We start from the raw sequence: 17921 nt of genomic DNA on the forward strand, positions 1-17921 counted from the left end.
CGCAGGCCAAGGTTATTGTTTTTTCAGGATGCACCTGCTTCCAATAAAGCGGCCTTTGTCACACCTTACTACAGTGTCTGTGGTCGGTCATTCCCCCTCCCCGCCCTCCTGGGTGGGCCCCAAGGCGGGGTGAGGCAGCCCGGCGAAGGTCCGGTGCAGGGCTTGGTGAAGGAGGCAGGCGCTTCTCCGACCAACACGGCGTCAGAGCGGGTCTGGCATAGAGCGGCCCTGGAGCTCCGAAGGGGGCGAGGAGCAGCGGCGAAGATCTCCTTTTGGGGTGTAGGAGGCAAAGGCTTTTACAGAGAGGAGGCCAGCAATACCTTCTCACAGGGAGACAAACCTCCATACAAAGGCAGCCTCTTGAAGGACTTCGAAGAGAGACGTGTCTGCGAGGAGTGAGACACAGCGCCCCTGCAACCAAAATACTCTGACACAGAAGTTAAGAGAGGTAGGAGGAAAGTGCTATCTGGGGGCACGCCAGCGGAGAGGGTATCTAGATATGCTCTCCGCAGTTTAGTAGAAACGCTGGGTAAAGGAGACAGTCAGGTGGAATGTAAACTTCTGAGTTATAGAGAAACCTTTGTAAAGCGAGAGAGGAGGCAGAAGGTTGAGAAAGGTGAGAGGGGAGAGAAGGGGAGAGAACAGAAGTAAGAGCAGGGGTCCCTGAAACTCTACACACCACAGTCAAAAAAACAATACCCTCTGTTCCAAAATTAAGACATAGAAAACCCCTACAAAAGAGTTTGCAGGAATGTAAAAATCACCCCTTCTCTTAAAATCTATTTTAGAGTCTTACCAAAAATATTAATTTTGGGTGAAAATACGATGGCAGGCCTCAAATAGTGACCAGGAGAAACAGGACAGCTAACATCCCCTGAAACCTACCCAGACTCCCCAGCCGGGGGAGGGGGGAACACGGAGCAGGAAGGTTACAAATAAACTCCGGAATCATTTCAGAAAGTTTAGTCCCTAATTTTGGAGAAAATGAACCTGAGCTGGGCCAAAAACACCCAGATGAGGAAGACTCATCAGTCGGAGCACTTTTAGCAGTATTATCCGCTGAAATTAGGAACAGATTCGAGATTTCAGAGTCTAATCAGCTGGAGATAAAAAAAGGCTTGCAAAGTAATGGAAAGGAAGATAGATGACCTCAGTAGTAGAACAACAACACTAGAGGAAGAGTTAAAACAGCTTAGGGAAACGGTGCAGGCAAATTTTGCTGAAATTGATAAATTAAAGACTGTAGAAAAAGAGAATATGGACAGAGTTGAAAGGTTGGAAAATTTCCAGAGACGCAACAATTTGAAAATTCTGAAGGTGCCTGAAGGCAACGAAAGAGATATCATTAAAGCATACGTCGTAAAGCTGATTAAAAACAAGCTCCAGATGGAAGAGTCAGAACAGGAATTAGCAAAGGATATTCAACGCGTCCACAGAGATCCTTTTAGACTCAATTCAAACAGGTCTAAGCCTAGGAAAATCTTATTACCATTTCTTAACTTACTAGTTGAAAGAGAAAATCCTCTCAAAAGCCCTGGGGATGAAGTCAATTGAGGTAGATTGAGTCACATATGAGATAAGATCGGACGTCTCTGTTACCACCTCTAACAGGCAATGGGAGATGGGGCAAAGGATTGATAGTCTAAAGCGCTTGGGTGCCTCAATACAGCTAAGATTCCCTGCTTATTTAAAGGTTATGCTAAACACCAAGATGCACTTTTTCAATTCTGTAGATAAGCTAGATGATTTTATTGAAAGCTTACAATTAGGTAGCTAGGCCTTTCAGCTTTGAATATTGTTACAGAAATACAGCATTTCCTTCTTCCTTCCTTCGTATTAGAACCCAAGGGTATGAATTAAATCTAATAAAACCATCAATAAGTTAATAGAAAAACCTATGGGCAATCGCATTCAGGTATTATACTGATAACTTTATTACAAATTACTTTTTATCATGTATGTTCCGAGGGGGGGCACCCATATGGCTGTAGGGAGCAGTGGGAAAAAATGAAAAAAAAGATCCTCTAGAGCCTCTAAAGTATTTTTAGTACGGATTCGTTTTTCTTTGCCACTGTGCTGGGTTTTAAATCTCCAAGAAAGATGGATGAGAGGAGAGGGGAGGTAATAAAAATTCTTTCATAGAATGTAAATGGTCTTAGGGTACGAGGGAGGAGGGAAAAAATCCTTCAATATCTAAAGGATTGTTCACCTCATATTATTATACTGCAGGAGACCCACTTATCAGAAAAGGAGGGTGTGGATCTCTTCAAATGCCAAAACTGGATCTCCCAAGTAGCCCGTACATCTCATTTGGCTGTAACAAAAGGAGTGGCGATTGTAGCAAAAAGAGGGTCGCAAATTGCGTTCGGGCCCACATCTCGGACAAAGCCGGAAGATGGTTAGTGGTTAAGGCAAAGGTTTCAGGTAAAGCCTTTACTTTAGTAGGATATTACGGCCCTAACCAGGACGATGTCTCCCCTTTGGGGGATTTATCAGCTGAATTAGTGGACTCCTCTGACCCAATTATCATGGCTGGTGATTTTAACGCAGTTTTAGATTATACTCTAGATAGGACTTCAAGAAGCAGAGCTTGTGTAAACCCAAAAATGTCATTGTTTAATAATAAAATAATGGCTCAGTTGGGACTCTGTGATATTTGGAGGCAGAAGGCGGGAAAAAAAAGGTTTCACATTCGATAATCAAAAATATAGACACCAGTCTAGGATAGACTATTTTCTTGTCGACAGTGATCTGACTAAGTGGATTCAGAAGGTCGAACATGTGGTAGTCCATCTGTCGGATCACTTGGCAGTGAATGTGCATCTAAAGCTATACAAAAAAGCCTCCCAATCTAGATGCACTCTAGACCATACAATTCTACAGGAAGATGATGTTATAACAATACTGACTAGAGAAACAGAAGAGTGTTTCCAGTTTAATCAGGGATCAGCCACTAATGGAGTAATCTGTAACACTTACAAAGCTTTTCTAAGAGGCAGATTAGGGACATTTGCGGCGGAAAAAAGGCGTAGATACCATAAAGAGGTGTTAATAGTTGAGGAACAGGTTCGGCCCTTAGAGAAAGATCTGACTGACCCTAAGACAGATGAAGAAGCCCAGATAAAACCTATCCCAAGAGGTGCAAAGAGAGAAATCTAAAATGGCAATAATTCTACTTGAAAGGGTGAGAAAAAAATGGGAAGCCAGCAAACTGACCCATTTTGAGTACAGTGAAGGCTGTAGTAAACTGTTGGCCTGGAAAGTCAAAAAAGAACAGTTGAGGAATAGGATTGACCAGGTCCAATGTGAACGTACAGATGTCCTCATTAGTGATAATGAGGAGATTGAGCAAGCTTTTCATAAGTACGACAGCAGAGTATATCAAGAAGGCTTAAAACCAACTCAAGATGAGGTCGAAGTATGGTTAGGTCATGGATCAAATATTACCCTTACAGCTAATAAAAGCAGGCTTTTGAATCAGGAGGTCAAGGAAGGGGAAGTTGAGCTTGCATTAAAACAAGGAAAGAATGGTAAAGCCCCAGGCCCCGATGGCTTGCCTCTTGAGGTTTAGAAAGCTTTGGCAAGTACAGTAATACCCATCTTTTCAGAAACTTTTTATGGCCTCTTCATTAATGGGGCTGAAATGCCAGCCTCTTGGAATGATGCAAATATCTCCCTAATTTTGAAGCCTGCTAAATGTCCAAAAAATTGTGATTTGTATCGGCCAATATCATTATTAAATTGCGATTACAAGATCTTCGCAAAGATATTGGCCGACAGGCTGAACGGACCCATGACAGAGTTGATCCATACAGATCAAAAAGGATTTATTCCTGGAAGGTACCTAAAGGAGTTAACTTATTCATTGATAGGCTCGATAGATCTGGCATCTACCTATGAGCTTCCACACACAGTATTAGCTTTAGACGCCACTAAAGCTTTTGACCGAGTGAACTGGGTCTTTTTACAGGTAGTGGCAAAATCTTCAAATCTTGGCCGAAATTTTTGCAGAGTATTGGAGGCCATATACAGGCCGCCAAAAGCTAGATTACTGATTAGTGGTTCCCTGACTGGCCCTGTTTTTATTAGTAGAGGAACGAGGCAGGGGTGTCCCTTATTGCCACTCTTGTCCAATTTATATATAGAGCCTCTGGCTAGGAAAATAAGGGAAGACTCCGAGATTCAACCTTTTCAATTTGAGGGCTGGAGTAAGAAATTGGCTCTTTATGCAGATGATATTCTCATTTATACAACCAACCTTCAAAATACTTTAAGTCGTATTACTGTATTAACAACAGAGTTTGGGAAAGTATCGGGATACGACGTAAACAGGAGCAAGACCAAAATTATGTCCTGGAATCTAGAAGCAGGGAAAATTGTTAAAAAGGAGGCAATGAGATATTTGGGAGTCATGATTCCACAAGATATTTCTAAATTAGCAAAAATTTATTTTAAAAAGGCAAGAAAAGAGATCAGTGGGCTCCCAGAAATCTGGGCACCTCTTCGTCTTACTTTGTTAGGCCGAGTTAACCTGATAATTCTCCCAGAATTAACCTTTTTGTTTGATACCATCCCCCTCCCCTTTGAACGTTAAACACTCAAAAAGTTGCAAGGCCATATAAGTAGTTTTATTTGGTCGAGCAGAGGTCCAAGAATAGCTTGTAAGAAATAGAGAAGGAGGGTGGAGAAAGGGGGCCTATGCGTTGCCAGAATTGCTATTTTCTTCATGGGCATTCTTATTAAAAAACAGGAAAATGTTGCTAAACACACTCATATCATTGGAAATTGGGAGATTGCTGGGTGGAATGTCAAGACAGGAGCCTGGAGGCAGCCATGGTTTTATGTTCAAATATGCTGACCCCAAATACTTTAAGAAAGTTAGGCTGGAGATTTTGAGAGGCCTAGCAGCGACCTGGTATAGGGTCAGAAAGCTCTAAACATACCATATTCTAGCTCTATGGCTTCTATCTGAGACTCACCAGGTTCATCGGGTTGGACAAAGGATTCTCTAGCTAGACCACTGAGAGAGGCAGGTCTAACTAGCTGGAACTATATCATACTTGATGCTCAATTAATAAGCTGGGAAACATGTAATCAGCTGTTAAATCAGCAAGTATCCAGATTCAAGTGTATCCAAATTCAAAGTTGGTTCCAAGATCCAAGTTCGGTGATAGGAAATCCAAATGAACTGGAAGATAGGCTAATGGCCGAGGCAACTATCAAAAAAGAACTTGCAATGATCTACTGGCTGTTGGTTGAGTCGGAGTATGGAGTTTTTACATTGCCAACAGAATTATGGAGTCTTCGCTGGAAAATAAGTGGCACATATCAATGTCTATGTTATTTAAAATTGACAAACCTGCGCACCTAATAAGAAATCCCCTTTCCTCCATCCACAGAGCCTATTGGACGCCTCAGAGGCTCTCAAAGTTCAGAAGAAGAGCTGACGTTGCATGCCCTAAGTGCGGTAGTCTGAAGGAAGATGCCGTGCATATTATTGTGGAATGCCCCGAGATCCAGTCATTCTGGAAAGACGTGAGTAGGGCTCTGTTCACGATCTTGGAAACTTATATCAAGGTAAGCGTTTTGTCAGTCATTTTTGGCTGTGTAGACTCCCTCGAAGGAGCCACAGAGAATAAATAAGGCTAAGTTGTTTTTTTATTCCATGCTGCTGGCACATAGAGAAATTTGTAAGCAGTGGATATCAACATCTCCTCCCAGGTTTTTTGATTGGTTGTCCTCTATTAAATATATGGCTGGTTTCGATATGAAGGCTTTTAAGAAGCACAATTTTTTGGTCTCCCTTATTGGAGTGGTGTGAGCAACAAACTAATCTTGATATCCAATGATTTTGCCCTCTCTGACTCGTCTGTCTAACCTGGTTTCTCTCCCCTATTTGCTTCCTAATTCTGTGCTTCGGTTCAAGGGGAAAAACAGTGGAGTGATAGCAAGGAGGTGGAAGTTGGAAGATTGCGCTTCAGGCAAACCAGGGTGGTAAAGATTGGAAGCAACTTTCTCCTCTTTCCCCTCTCCCTGCTTCCAGCACACATGCATAGAGGGGCTTGGTACCTCCATTCACGGGTGCAAATGGAATAGTGTTTTTAGAGGCAAATGAGGATAAAAAAATATATATATATAAAATAAAATAAATGTGAATTGGTTAGGGTATCTTGCCATGGGCTGTGATATAACTGTCCATGGTTATCAACTAAATTATTGAGTATTGAATACTCGCCTAGGAGGTACTCTTGCATATGTTGAATGCTTAAAATACCATTCTTACTACTGAAGAATCAGCAAATTAGATTATGTCCAGACTAGAAGCAGTGATGGGTTCAGCAGCTGATACTGTGCCCCCTCCCCTTTCCCACTAGAAAAGCTGAAAACAGAATGCATTTACATAGAGAACCTATGGCTCTTGAAGTCTGTAGTCAGAAGAACGCACAAATGTCACAAAAATGAGCTAAAAGCCAGCCTGACAAGCATGATGTCTAAATACAGAAAATCCATCAATGCAGCTGCATTAGAATCTTTTAATCTAAAAGTGCGGCGGCCTCTGGGTTCAAAGTGGTATTTAAAATTCTTCATCAATTGGATCCCTGTGAGTCACCCTGCCCTGTCTGTACCAGTAGCAAGCAAATGGGTTGGTGATTTAGCTGTCTCCATGATCAGTAAATGATTTTCTTCAGTTACGAAATCAATGCTGCCAGTATTAGAGATTCATCTCAGTGCTGCTATGGTTTTGAACACCTAGGACTATATATCAAAGTATTGAGGAAACTATATCATGGGTGCAAAATATCACGGCATTAAAGTGCAGTAGTGTGGCTCACTGGTTAGAGGCGGCAGACCCGAGAGCAGAGGACGGCCCGGGACCAGGGTTCGATTCCCGACGCGGCAGGTTTCTGGACCAGGGTCAGCGGACTCGATAATTCTCTCGCCTCGGTGCCCACTCTGATCAGCGATCACACTCGGCGACTCTGGGCATAAGCTTGCCTCATCTGCACTAACGGCCCCACCAGACCGCCGGGGATGCCTGGTCTCACCCTGGAGATACCCATTAAGGGACCATCTCTCAGGGAAGCCAGGAAGGGTTTCGCAGCGGTCGAAGCGCGGAGATACTCCTCCGGGAGTCTATCCTAGCGCTATATAAACCCACAATTAATTAATTAATTAATTAATATAAAGAAACAAAATATGGTGAAGGTAAGTTGAAATAGGTAGGGATAGATTTTCTATATTTAATTCCAGATCTATGTATTTTGAAGATACATTTACTGTCAAGATGCATAGATGTGAAGTACAGTAAACTAATACTTACCTATATACACTTACCTTCACGATATTTTCTTCACATTTTTTGCCACACAATATCTTTTCTTCGATATTCTGGTGGAAAGCCACACTGAGTCGAGTTCACCAACCTGGAGTAGTTCTGTCATTTGATATCCATTTCAACCAATCACAGAGGGAGTGTTGCTGAAAGTGGTGAGGGCTCAAGAACCTTTTTCTGTTCTGACACTGGGTGACTGAAGACTGTGGTTAAGGACGCTACATTCGCAGCTTTTGCAAGCCTGATTTCTGATTCATTGCTATGTAGAAAGGTTCCACTTTCTAAACAAGCACTGGCAAAGTGAATAAGTCTCAGGTCAGTCAAGCAGGGAACGGGGAATGAAGAGAATGTGGGGGAGGGGAGAGACAGAAAAACAGGGAGAAAGAGCACAGAAACATGCACTACAAAGGGGTGCTGAAAGAAAAATGAAAAGTCAGCTCAAGTCAACAGTGTAAGGAAACAACTCATCCACTCAAAGCCCCGAAAGGCCACAATGCTCCTGAGCTGGACAAGTACAAGAATATGGAGGAAAGACATTTCATTATGAGCAAGGGGTTGACACAATTTCTGCTCTAAGGGGTAGATTTATATATTTTTCACACAACTCAGTGCAACAAGGGAAGTTGCTGCATTGCGTTGCATGAAAAGGCATGCCCACTTTGCATGTCATTAGCGATAATTTTCGCTGGCATGCAAAGTGGGCCCCAAGATGATTGCTATCTCCTTAAAGCTGTCGCTAACTGGTGTTAGCGACAGCTAGGTAATAGGGCGATTACATTATCGCCGCTTTAGCGGGAACAATACCAGCTAAAGCGGCGATAAAGGCCCTTGGTAATACCATGAAGGCTCACACTCCCCGAACGTCAGGGTGTCATGGCAACAGCAACAGGTGGAACCTATTGGGTTGATTTACGGCAATGCCTTGTAGCCTCTCTGTTCAAAGGCCTGCTTCACAGGTTCAAAACAATGCAGAATCAGGTGGTTCACATTGTGATCCAAACTCCTGCAAGATTCTAAAGCTGTTGCATTGGCTGCTGAAGGCAACATGTATATCTGTTATATTAGCTTCTGTTGTACAGCTATCAATCTGTCCATTAGCCCTTATGTTCTCAAATGTAGATGATAAGTTCTTTTATGTGCCTTCAGATCTCAGAAAATGGCCTTGCTGCTATTCCAATGCTAAGATCAGAGATGGTGATAGGAGTTCCATTGTCAAGCCATCTACACATTGGCCAAAGGCATTAGAAGAATGGAGGACTATTTGTCGTGCAGAAAAGTGAAATACTTTTTCTTATTCTAGTACAGTGCTGGAATGCCGTTGTCTTGAGCGCCTTCTGAATGGATTGAATTGGACCTGAATGTTTGAATGAGAGTGGATTGGGTGTAGGAAGGAAGCATACACTGAGGGTGTCATGACCACAGCCACCAGTGTGCGGATTGGCTGAATACAGATCAATGCGCTCACTGCTCCTGCCAGAAGTGTAGCCTGTTCATGTTAAAATAGTAAATATGCTTCCTTCCAAGCAGTGTCTGGTGTATGTGTGTGCATGTGTGTATGTGCTGCATGCATGTGTGTGTTGTGCGATTAAAGACTGTAGAAACTCTGATCAATATCCTCTCGTTCTATGCGCCTTTGCTGTTGTTGACAGTTCTCAACATTGCTGCCTGAAAGAATGATTTTATTTCTTCCCATCCTGTAACTTGTTTTTTATTTAGACAAATATCCACATTCTAGTATGCTTTTAACAAGGTTCCTTCCCACCAGAACCTGTCAACAAGACATACAAAGCCAAACCAGAGACACATATATGGAACCTCCCAATATTCAAGCAGGAAACAGTTATAACGTTTGATTCTGATTTACAGAAAGGGAATAAAATGCAAATAAAAAAAAAGTGTTCTTCTCCCGAGCTGTAAATGAAGAAAGTAATTCACGAGAGGAAGTATACATAAAGCCTCTTGTTAATCACAATTTAATTAATTCCAAGTTTACACAAAAGCAACTCAATTAACAACTACATTAACATAGATGTTCCTTATATTTGGGAAGATGAGAGTCGAGAACATATAAAATCACAGGTTTCATGTAAGTTTGCAGAAATCTATAGTTTATGCACAGAATAAGTTACTTTGATAGTAGTTACATTAGAATTAGCCATGACTTACTGTGCTGCCGTGACTGAGGTAAGCTGCTTTGTCTCGCTTGTTTAGGAGACTTTAGCCGAGTTTGACTTCATCATAACTCCTTACGTGGACGTGATTCACTTTTCTTTGTGGCTGGTGGAAAAAGCTCAGGTGTAAGCAGCCCTCACTCGTTGAACACTGTAACAAGACTATTTATGTACATTAGGCATGGGCATTTATCTAAGTGTGCATGTGGGTATATATACCGAGTACTTTATGTAACATTAGGACAATGCAGTAGCCATTATGTACATGTTATAAGTTGCTTTATGTGTAAATGCATGCCAGTTTTTTCAACTGTTTTGTGATGATACCTAGTTACAATTTTAACAAGCTCTAGATGTGCTTTGCACACTTCTGTCATGTGTTTCAGTCGTGACGCTGTTGTGTATTCTACAAGGGTGGTGTTTCAGCTTCCTGTTGGTCGGTGCTGGAGAAGGGAGCTCCCTATTGGCTGTACTGTATGTGGTGTGTGTTCTGGAGTGAAGCTTGCATTCAGTGGCATAGCTAGACCTACTACCACCCTGGGCAGACCCTAAATTGGCCGCCCGGTGCAGGTAAGAGCGGGGGTAGTGAGTGTCGGATGACTTGGTCTGGGGGGTGGGGCGTGTGTCTGGTGGCCGGCGGACAACTTGTTCTCAGGCAGTGGGGGATGGTGGTAGTCGACAGACACAGTTTGCTCACCTTCGAAGCTCCCCTCCAAAGCTATGCCACTGCTTGCATTGACCCTCCTCCTCCTGCTGCCCTTGGTCAGTGTAACCTATAAGAGAAGGGAGCATCCAGGGACAGCCCGTGCTCAAAAAATGCCCTGTGCCAAACAAGATTTGGGGCACCATCTAATCCCCACATTCAATGTTTCACTTCTCTCTCCATTGCACTTCTGCCTTAAGTGACATATAGTATACCACGAATTAACAGAACTGCTGTTTTTCCTAGTCCCTCACTGCTGTGTCCCAGTTGGTGCTGGGCAGAGCCTGCTCTGTTGCCTGTCGCTGTTGTATGGCGCACTCATTATTTCCGCATAGAGAGAGTCAAACTCCTGAATCTAACTGTGTGCTTTATAAATGTACTTTACTCATGAATAAACGAATCATTGCTTCCATTCCAGTTGTATCCACTGCCTTTGTGAGAAGGTCCCTAGCAGTGGATGTTCTTAAGCGAGCCTGTGTGAGAAACGGCTCAGAGCTGAATTATGGGAAATCTGTGCCTTGCCTCCTGCGCTGCTCCTGACCTTGTCTTCCCCTTTGCTCCTGCAGATGATCTTAGTGGGTGGGGGAACAGAGGAGGTTGTGTTCACAGGTCAGTAAGGTCCTTGGTGATTCCTGTAGCAGGGACCAGCCTGGTCACACACATTTCCCTGTCCTCTCCCTCATCTTAATCACCTTTCCAGGTGCTAAATTGGAGGTGAGAGGCTGTAGGAGGGGGCAGGAGTGAGACTGGAGAGGTAAAGGGAGGAAACAAAGGAAGAGAGTGAGAATCTTTATAGAGAAAATGAAAATGCGCTGCCAGCCGGCAATAAAATAACATGAAAGCAGGTAGTTGCAGAGGCGGGCCCCCGAAGGGGGCTCAGGAGCCGGCGCCATGACCTGGCGTCGAGCCCCCAGGTACGAGGGGGCCAGGGACCTCAGTTTGGCGTGAAAACAGGCACGCCAAACAAAGAGCAGGGGAAGCCCCCAAAGGTCCCCCCCATCACATCGCGGCTAATTGGGGTGCAGGCGAGTTTCAAACCACCCAATGGTGGGAGGGGGGGCGTGAAGCACGATGGCAAGCCGGTGGGGGGGGGGGGCATATAAACGCGGCTCCCCCAGGTATGCTCCTATCTTCAAGGAGCGGGGGGAGCTGCACGGCGTAAGGAAAATCTTGTCCCACCCACCCACACCTAAGGAACAGCAATGCCGCAGGGCTAGGAAAGGAAGGAGGTGTGGTGATGGACTACGCTGAGAACGGGTGGTACAGAGGCACACCGGAGGGCGGTGCGCCAGAATAGGTCCACTCACTTTCAGATGCCGCACGGCTGGGTGAGGTGGCCTAAGGACAGCGACTCTGAGATGCCTTATGGCTGGGTGACATGGCTACCAAAGGAAGGGGTAGCAAACAGAGACGGGGCTCGCAGCCCAGCCCCCGCCGGACGACAGGGCACAACAAAGTCGGACAAGGTAGCGAGGCGGCCTAACTCTGGGACAATGGCTATCCCCTTCTCGCGCAAATGAGGCGCAAGAAAGTCCAACCTACAAAAAAACGCCCCAGAACGGCCAAGAGACAATGTCAAGGAAATATATAATGACATAACATGCAAATGCGAAAGATATACCTGTTTCCTTGTAACCCTAATAAACTGCGGCCAACAAATGACCACCACGAGACAAAAAGTGTAGTGGCTTTCTTGGCGGGAAGGGGAAGTACTGAAAGGAAAGATAATGGTATATGCATGTAGGAGTGGGGCAGAGTGTGGGGTTATTAGACTAGCCCAGTGAGTGCTCCCTAACACTAAACCTATGCGCCCTGTGCCTGGACCCAGCTCGCCTAAGCCTACGGCTGGCCCTGAATGCTTCACTGGGTGGGGACCACTTTGTACCCATGCTGTTTCTGTTCCAGAACAGAATAGGGCATTTCTCTTTGTACTGTATCGTCTACATTATTTTAAGCATGAAGTCCTAAATTAGCACATAAATCTTATTTTAGATCTTATTTTGTATTAGAACACTCACAAAGGTTAGTTCGATAGGTTCTTACGTTTCGCAGCTGACTCGCGGTGGCTGATCCGTAAATGTAATGCCTGGCGATATTTTCTTGTAGTGAACGGGGAAAATGGCACCAATCAGGAGGTCTCCAGGATTAACAAATCCATCCTTACTCCACCCCTGCAGGACGCACTGCGACCCCGCCATCAGGAATACTCCAGAGAAGGACATGATGCATGATAATGCAAGATGAGGCAGCATGTCAAGGACGATCGCCCATCTACAACGGTTCATTCCAAGGGCATCTGCAGTTAGAGGATATCATTGGTAGGCTGCCCTCTCCAGGTCCACAGTTATAAACCCTTTCCAATTCCCTTAGTCTTCGGCAGAATGCCTGTCTTTTTTATAAATACACCTTTGATAATTATATCTGCAAAAGGAACTGCCCATGAAAAGACATAATGATAGAATGTTATAATGATGAGGTGTCCCATGATGTGGCGTGTTAAGTATGATACTGCTAATTGTTATGGGATTTAATGACCTATATATAGAATGAGGGAAAATTAATATTAAACCCTAAAGGTACTCCAATCAGAAACAAAAAAAGGGAAAGGCGCAACTGGAAGGTGTTGGATTTCACTCCTTCTGTTACTGATAACGTCACAATGTAACATCACATAATGCATTGTGGTGAACACATTTACACGCAGTGACAAAGCCCAGAGGTCTGGCTTTACTTTAGGTCTGCGTTGTTTTATATGAACTGATACTAATGCAGAGACCTCAAGTTGAACCATTACCATAGATTTCTAGTTGTCTTTACCTAGTTCTAAATTACAGTGCATGGGAGCTTCGCGGACCATGTATTGCAAATGAAGCACTGGGAGCCGAATAATTCATAGAATGTACCAATGTGAGTGTATGAAGAGGTACTATTCCAGTGGTCGAAGTGGGGGGAAAAAAGTAGGGGAACTGTGGGTGGAGCATCATTAGGCTGCAGCCTTTCTTTGCTGCATAATTTAGCCAACACTGCAGCATCATTTTGTCCTCCATTGCTGCATAATTGCAGTGGCCCCAAAGCAGGCAGCACATGTTAAAAGTGCCTGTGATTGTGCATGAAGCAGAGATGCCTGCACGTTCCTGAGACCCCCAATCCTAAAAGAATAACAATAAACTAAAAAAAAAACTGTAGCCCACTTTTCACGAAGTGCAAATTACACAGACCTTTCGCAGGCAACTCCCATAAAGTAAGGAACACCCCTCTTTTGTGTGCATCAAATATCTTCTAAAACACACTGGTTCAGGAACCCCTTTCTGTAGCTACATAACATCCTTTCTGTCTGACAGCATAGGAGCCTCTGATAATTAGATCTATGAAGCTGGTTTTACAGGAGCGCACGATTTGCAGGTGACTCTCAGTTTGTGATATAATAGTTTAATTCTGCTTTAGTCAGTTACTCCTATAATCAGGGCCCCATCTGGTTTTACCACTTGTGCACTTGCTTAATGTCTCACTGACATCTGCATGTACTGCAGTGTTCACTTAACTATTGTTGTAAATGCTAGTTTACATCACTGACACCTTTCCAGACAGTGCTTTGTGTACTTTTCTAGGCACACATTTTGTGCAGCAATTCTGGATTAATCTCAATGTCATATCCAGTCATTTGAACCCTGCACCCAGCAACAAGGCCTAAAAGACACTGGTTTGACAAAAAAGGGGGTAACCCTGTGTCCCTCAGAACCTGGGTAGGAGTGGTTAACAACAAAAGTGGTTCTGTCGGGTAACCGGATAAATTGCTTTTAAGAAAAGGCTGGGTTAGCTCCAAGACACAATGTAATACTTCAAGTGCAATTAAATTGAATTAAACCTCTCTGAAAACAAATATAGTTCAAGTTATTTATATAGGAAAACAATCACATTTGTAGAATACAGGAATTACTTCATTCCATTTCAGTTTATACAAATTCTAAGAACATGTGAAAAAGTGACTAGAGGTGAACAAAGTGAATAGTGCAGTATATTGAGTGACACTTATTTACAATTATATACAGTACTATACACGGGGAAGGGAAGGAAAAACATCGAGCCTCCGTGATCCTTGCCAGACGGGACTCTGATGCCCCAGAGTGAGCAACTCGAATTTTTCGCCTCTTCTTACTAGGGATTGACCTCCGGCTTTCCATACCAGGGTGTGACTCATTGCCTCCTGTGATGCCTGAAACCCCCCCTGTACCCCCCCCCCTCTTGTCTTGATAAAGACCCGCCGTGACCACCAATCGGGGCACAACAGGGTCGAAACGTTGACGCATAACACTGGTCAAGATATCTCCAGGAACAATCATAGTAACCATCTGTCTCCTTGGAGTTTTAATTAAGAACACTGACCGCCAATTCAAAATTGTTTTTCCTTCCCTTCCCCGTGTATAGTACTGTATATAATTGTAAATAAGTGTCACTCAATATACTGCACTATTCACTTTGTTCACCTCTAGTCACTTTTTCACATGTTCTTAGAATTTGTATAAACTGAAATGGAATGAAGTAATTCCTGTATTCTACAAATGTGATTGTTTTCCTATATAAATAACTTGAAATATATTTGTTTTCAGAGAGGTTTAATTCAATTTAATTGCACTTGAAGTATTACATTGTGTCTTGGAGCTAACCCAGCCTTTTCTTAAAAGCAATTTATCCGGTTACCCGACAGAACCACTTTTGTTGTTAACATAAAAGACACTGGGGCTGAGGTGGCAACACCTGGCCTCTTGGGAGGCCGCTTCTCTTACCCCCTGCCAGCCCACCATAGACTGGAGTGAGAATGCACAATTGCCATAATATCACCTCTCCTTTCAGCCTCCCCATGTAGGCCCATGCCTATTCACACCCTCCCCACTGCCCCCATAACCTGAAGGTGATGACCCGACAGGCTGACACTGCTTCTGGCCAGGCAGGCCCCACGAGGCAGGGGGCCCAGACCAGAATGCTTGAAAGGCCAGAGCAACACCAAGCTCCCAGCCTCAAAATACAGAGGGTCAGGAGAGAGCTCGGGATGCTGGCGCCTCACTACACTGGCCTGGTGAAGAGAGTTTACAGAGGCTAAAAAAACGGCCCATAGATGCCCCTGAAGCACCGGCCCGTCGCCCCATGCCCGACTGATCGCCTTCCCAATCTGACGCTGTCACTAAATGAGGTGTAAATCACACCTCACACTCTAGCAGTAGGGCCACTAAAGGTTGTCGTTTTCGCATGAGGATTGATTGCTCCCACAGTGTTGCTTTGCAGGGCAATGCCCCAAGAAACGGAAGGGAAGGGGGAGGAGGTTGTGGCAACTGCAGACGCTTCCCTTAATGTGCAACACACAGAGCTGTACGATCACGCCATATTTTTTTTAATTCGGACCATTCCTGCCGTCCTGGGACGCATTTTTAAAATACAGAAGTAGGGGAACGGACTGTGTTCATTTTAAAAAGTACGGGCACGCCGTGCCCCTCCGATCACTCCCACTTCTACCACTGTACTATTCTATATGTCATGAATAAAAATTACAACAACTAATGCATGTGTAATGCACGTATATTACCCCTCTGTATTGTAGAACTTGTGTAATGTTGGTATTAGATCTGCAAGGCAACTACAGCTGGCTTAAGTGTCTGAACTAGGATGGGACTGTTTGGTAGCGCGGATGCAGAGTTAATGACGTAAAACACTTGACAGGTAACGTGTGGCATTTAAAGACCTGTATGTTGCTGCAAGTATTTCGTGTCTGCCCGGACCAATAAGATGATTTCTTAAGCACGTTTTATTAGTGACGCATACCAGGGGCGTAACAGCCCCTGCAGCCCCTGCGGCGGGGGGCTGTACTCCAGGGGCCCCTCCGCACCCGTCAGCCTCTCTGTCTTCACGCTCCTCCTCATTTAGTGAAAACCGAGAGACTTCAAGAAACAGGTATTACCTCCTCTTTCCTCCTTTCGTTTATTTTCTCCCCTTTAAAATGGATCTAAAAAAGAAAAACTGTTTTGCTGGAAACGGTGTCTTTCACTGACATTTTTCAATGTCTATGTGCAGCCTCGGGGTGGAGAGAAATAAAACATTCCGAATATGAAAAATAAGCAACTAACCAACGAAAGCAAGACAGAGTGGTTGCAAGGTGGCCACAGTAATTTTTTCACACTTAAACACAGTAGCGCCACTTTACAGTGTTTGCCAGAGAAGCGCTACTTTTGTTTTCTCCTCTCTTTCAACAACATTGTTTTCCCTGGGTGACAAAATGCACCTTTCCTGGAGGTACTGAAATACCTGCTTGATGTGTGAATTGGAAAAAATGTGTACAGCGGCTGTGTGTTCACAAATGTGTTCTTTTTGAACCAGACTGCCTATGTTTTGTAAGGACATAAAAAATGGACACTGAAACGAGTCCTTTCCAGGCCGTTAATCATTGCCTTAACTTTTTAGGCAAAGGCACTCACCAATTTCTGAATAATCAGTGTAAAAGGAAAAAGGTAACCATGTTGTTCCTGCTTACATTTCACATGCTTGACTTAATCTTGCATTTCCTATGAGTGTTTGCTTTTTCTAGGATGTTGTTAATTTTTTTCTAGGCAGCATATTGCTCTTGTCTATTCGGTAATTTTAATTGAGTCACATCCAGGTGTTTATAGCGGGTCAGTGCAGTGCAAGTTTCTCTCAGTGGGGCAGTATGGTGTTCAGTGGGGGAGAGGATGTGGCGCTATGGTCAGAGCTACTGAATTTGGAACTGGGAAACCAGGTTCAGCCTTTTTTTTCAGTTTAATAAAGTTTTATTGAGCGTAAAAAAAATGATGCATCATAATATAACAACATGAGATAGAGCAAAATCAATAGGAGATAATCATGAGAGATAATAGGAGATAAAAAAAACGAGGTTAGAAAAATTATGTAATGGAAGAAAATCGAAGAGAAAAAGAAAGAAGAGAAAAGGAAAGAGAAAAAGAGGGAAAGAGAAAGAGGAAGGAAGGAAGGGGGGGTTAAGGGGGGGAAAAGAGGATAAGAAGTTAGAGAAAGGTAGCCAGGTAAGATCAGACTTAATTTTTAAGGTGACAGATGAAGAAGAAGCAATTGCAATTCTATGCTCATCACAAACAAAATTCCACCATGTCTGCACAGACAGTTTAGAGTTATCCTTCCAGCAAGACAAGATTACTTTGAATGCAGTTGCAATGAATAGGTCAAACAATTTAGCGTTATACGAATGTAAGTCCAAAACATCAGATAGAGAACCTAAAAAAATATGCAACGGTGAAAATGGTTCAGAGAAATGAAAAATACGCATGCAATATTTCCAAACTGAGGACCAAAAAGTAAGAACTGGTGGGCAATCAAATAGGAGATGTAAGAGTGTGCCTGGATTAGAGGAACATGACCAACAAAGGGGTGAGGAGGAAGGGGAGAATTTTGTAATGCTTACAGTGGTAAAAAGAGCTCTATGGTAAAGAAAAAAAAGTGACTGAGTAATACGGGCCGAAACTGAAGTCTTAAACAGTTTGGACCATAACCGATCCCAAATATCAACAGATAACGAGAAAGATAAATCAGTTTCCCAAGCAACTTCAGTAACAGTTTTAGGTCTAAGACCAACATTCTCTAATAACATTTTGTAAATCAGAGCAGCTTTGGGTATTTGTTGAGTGAACATAGGGTATAGAGGGGAGGAAGGAGTAAGGGAAGGAAGGATATCAAA

The sequence above is a fragment of the Lissotriton vulgaris genome, chromosome 4_1 (genome assembly GCF_964263255.1).
Source record: "Lissotriton vulgaris chromosome 4_1, aLisVul1.2, whole genome shotgun sequence".
Classification (NCBI taxonomy): Eukaryota; Metazoa; Chordata; class Amphibia; order Caudata; family Salamandridae; genus Lissotriton; species Lissotriton vulgaris.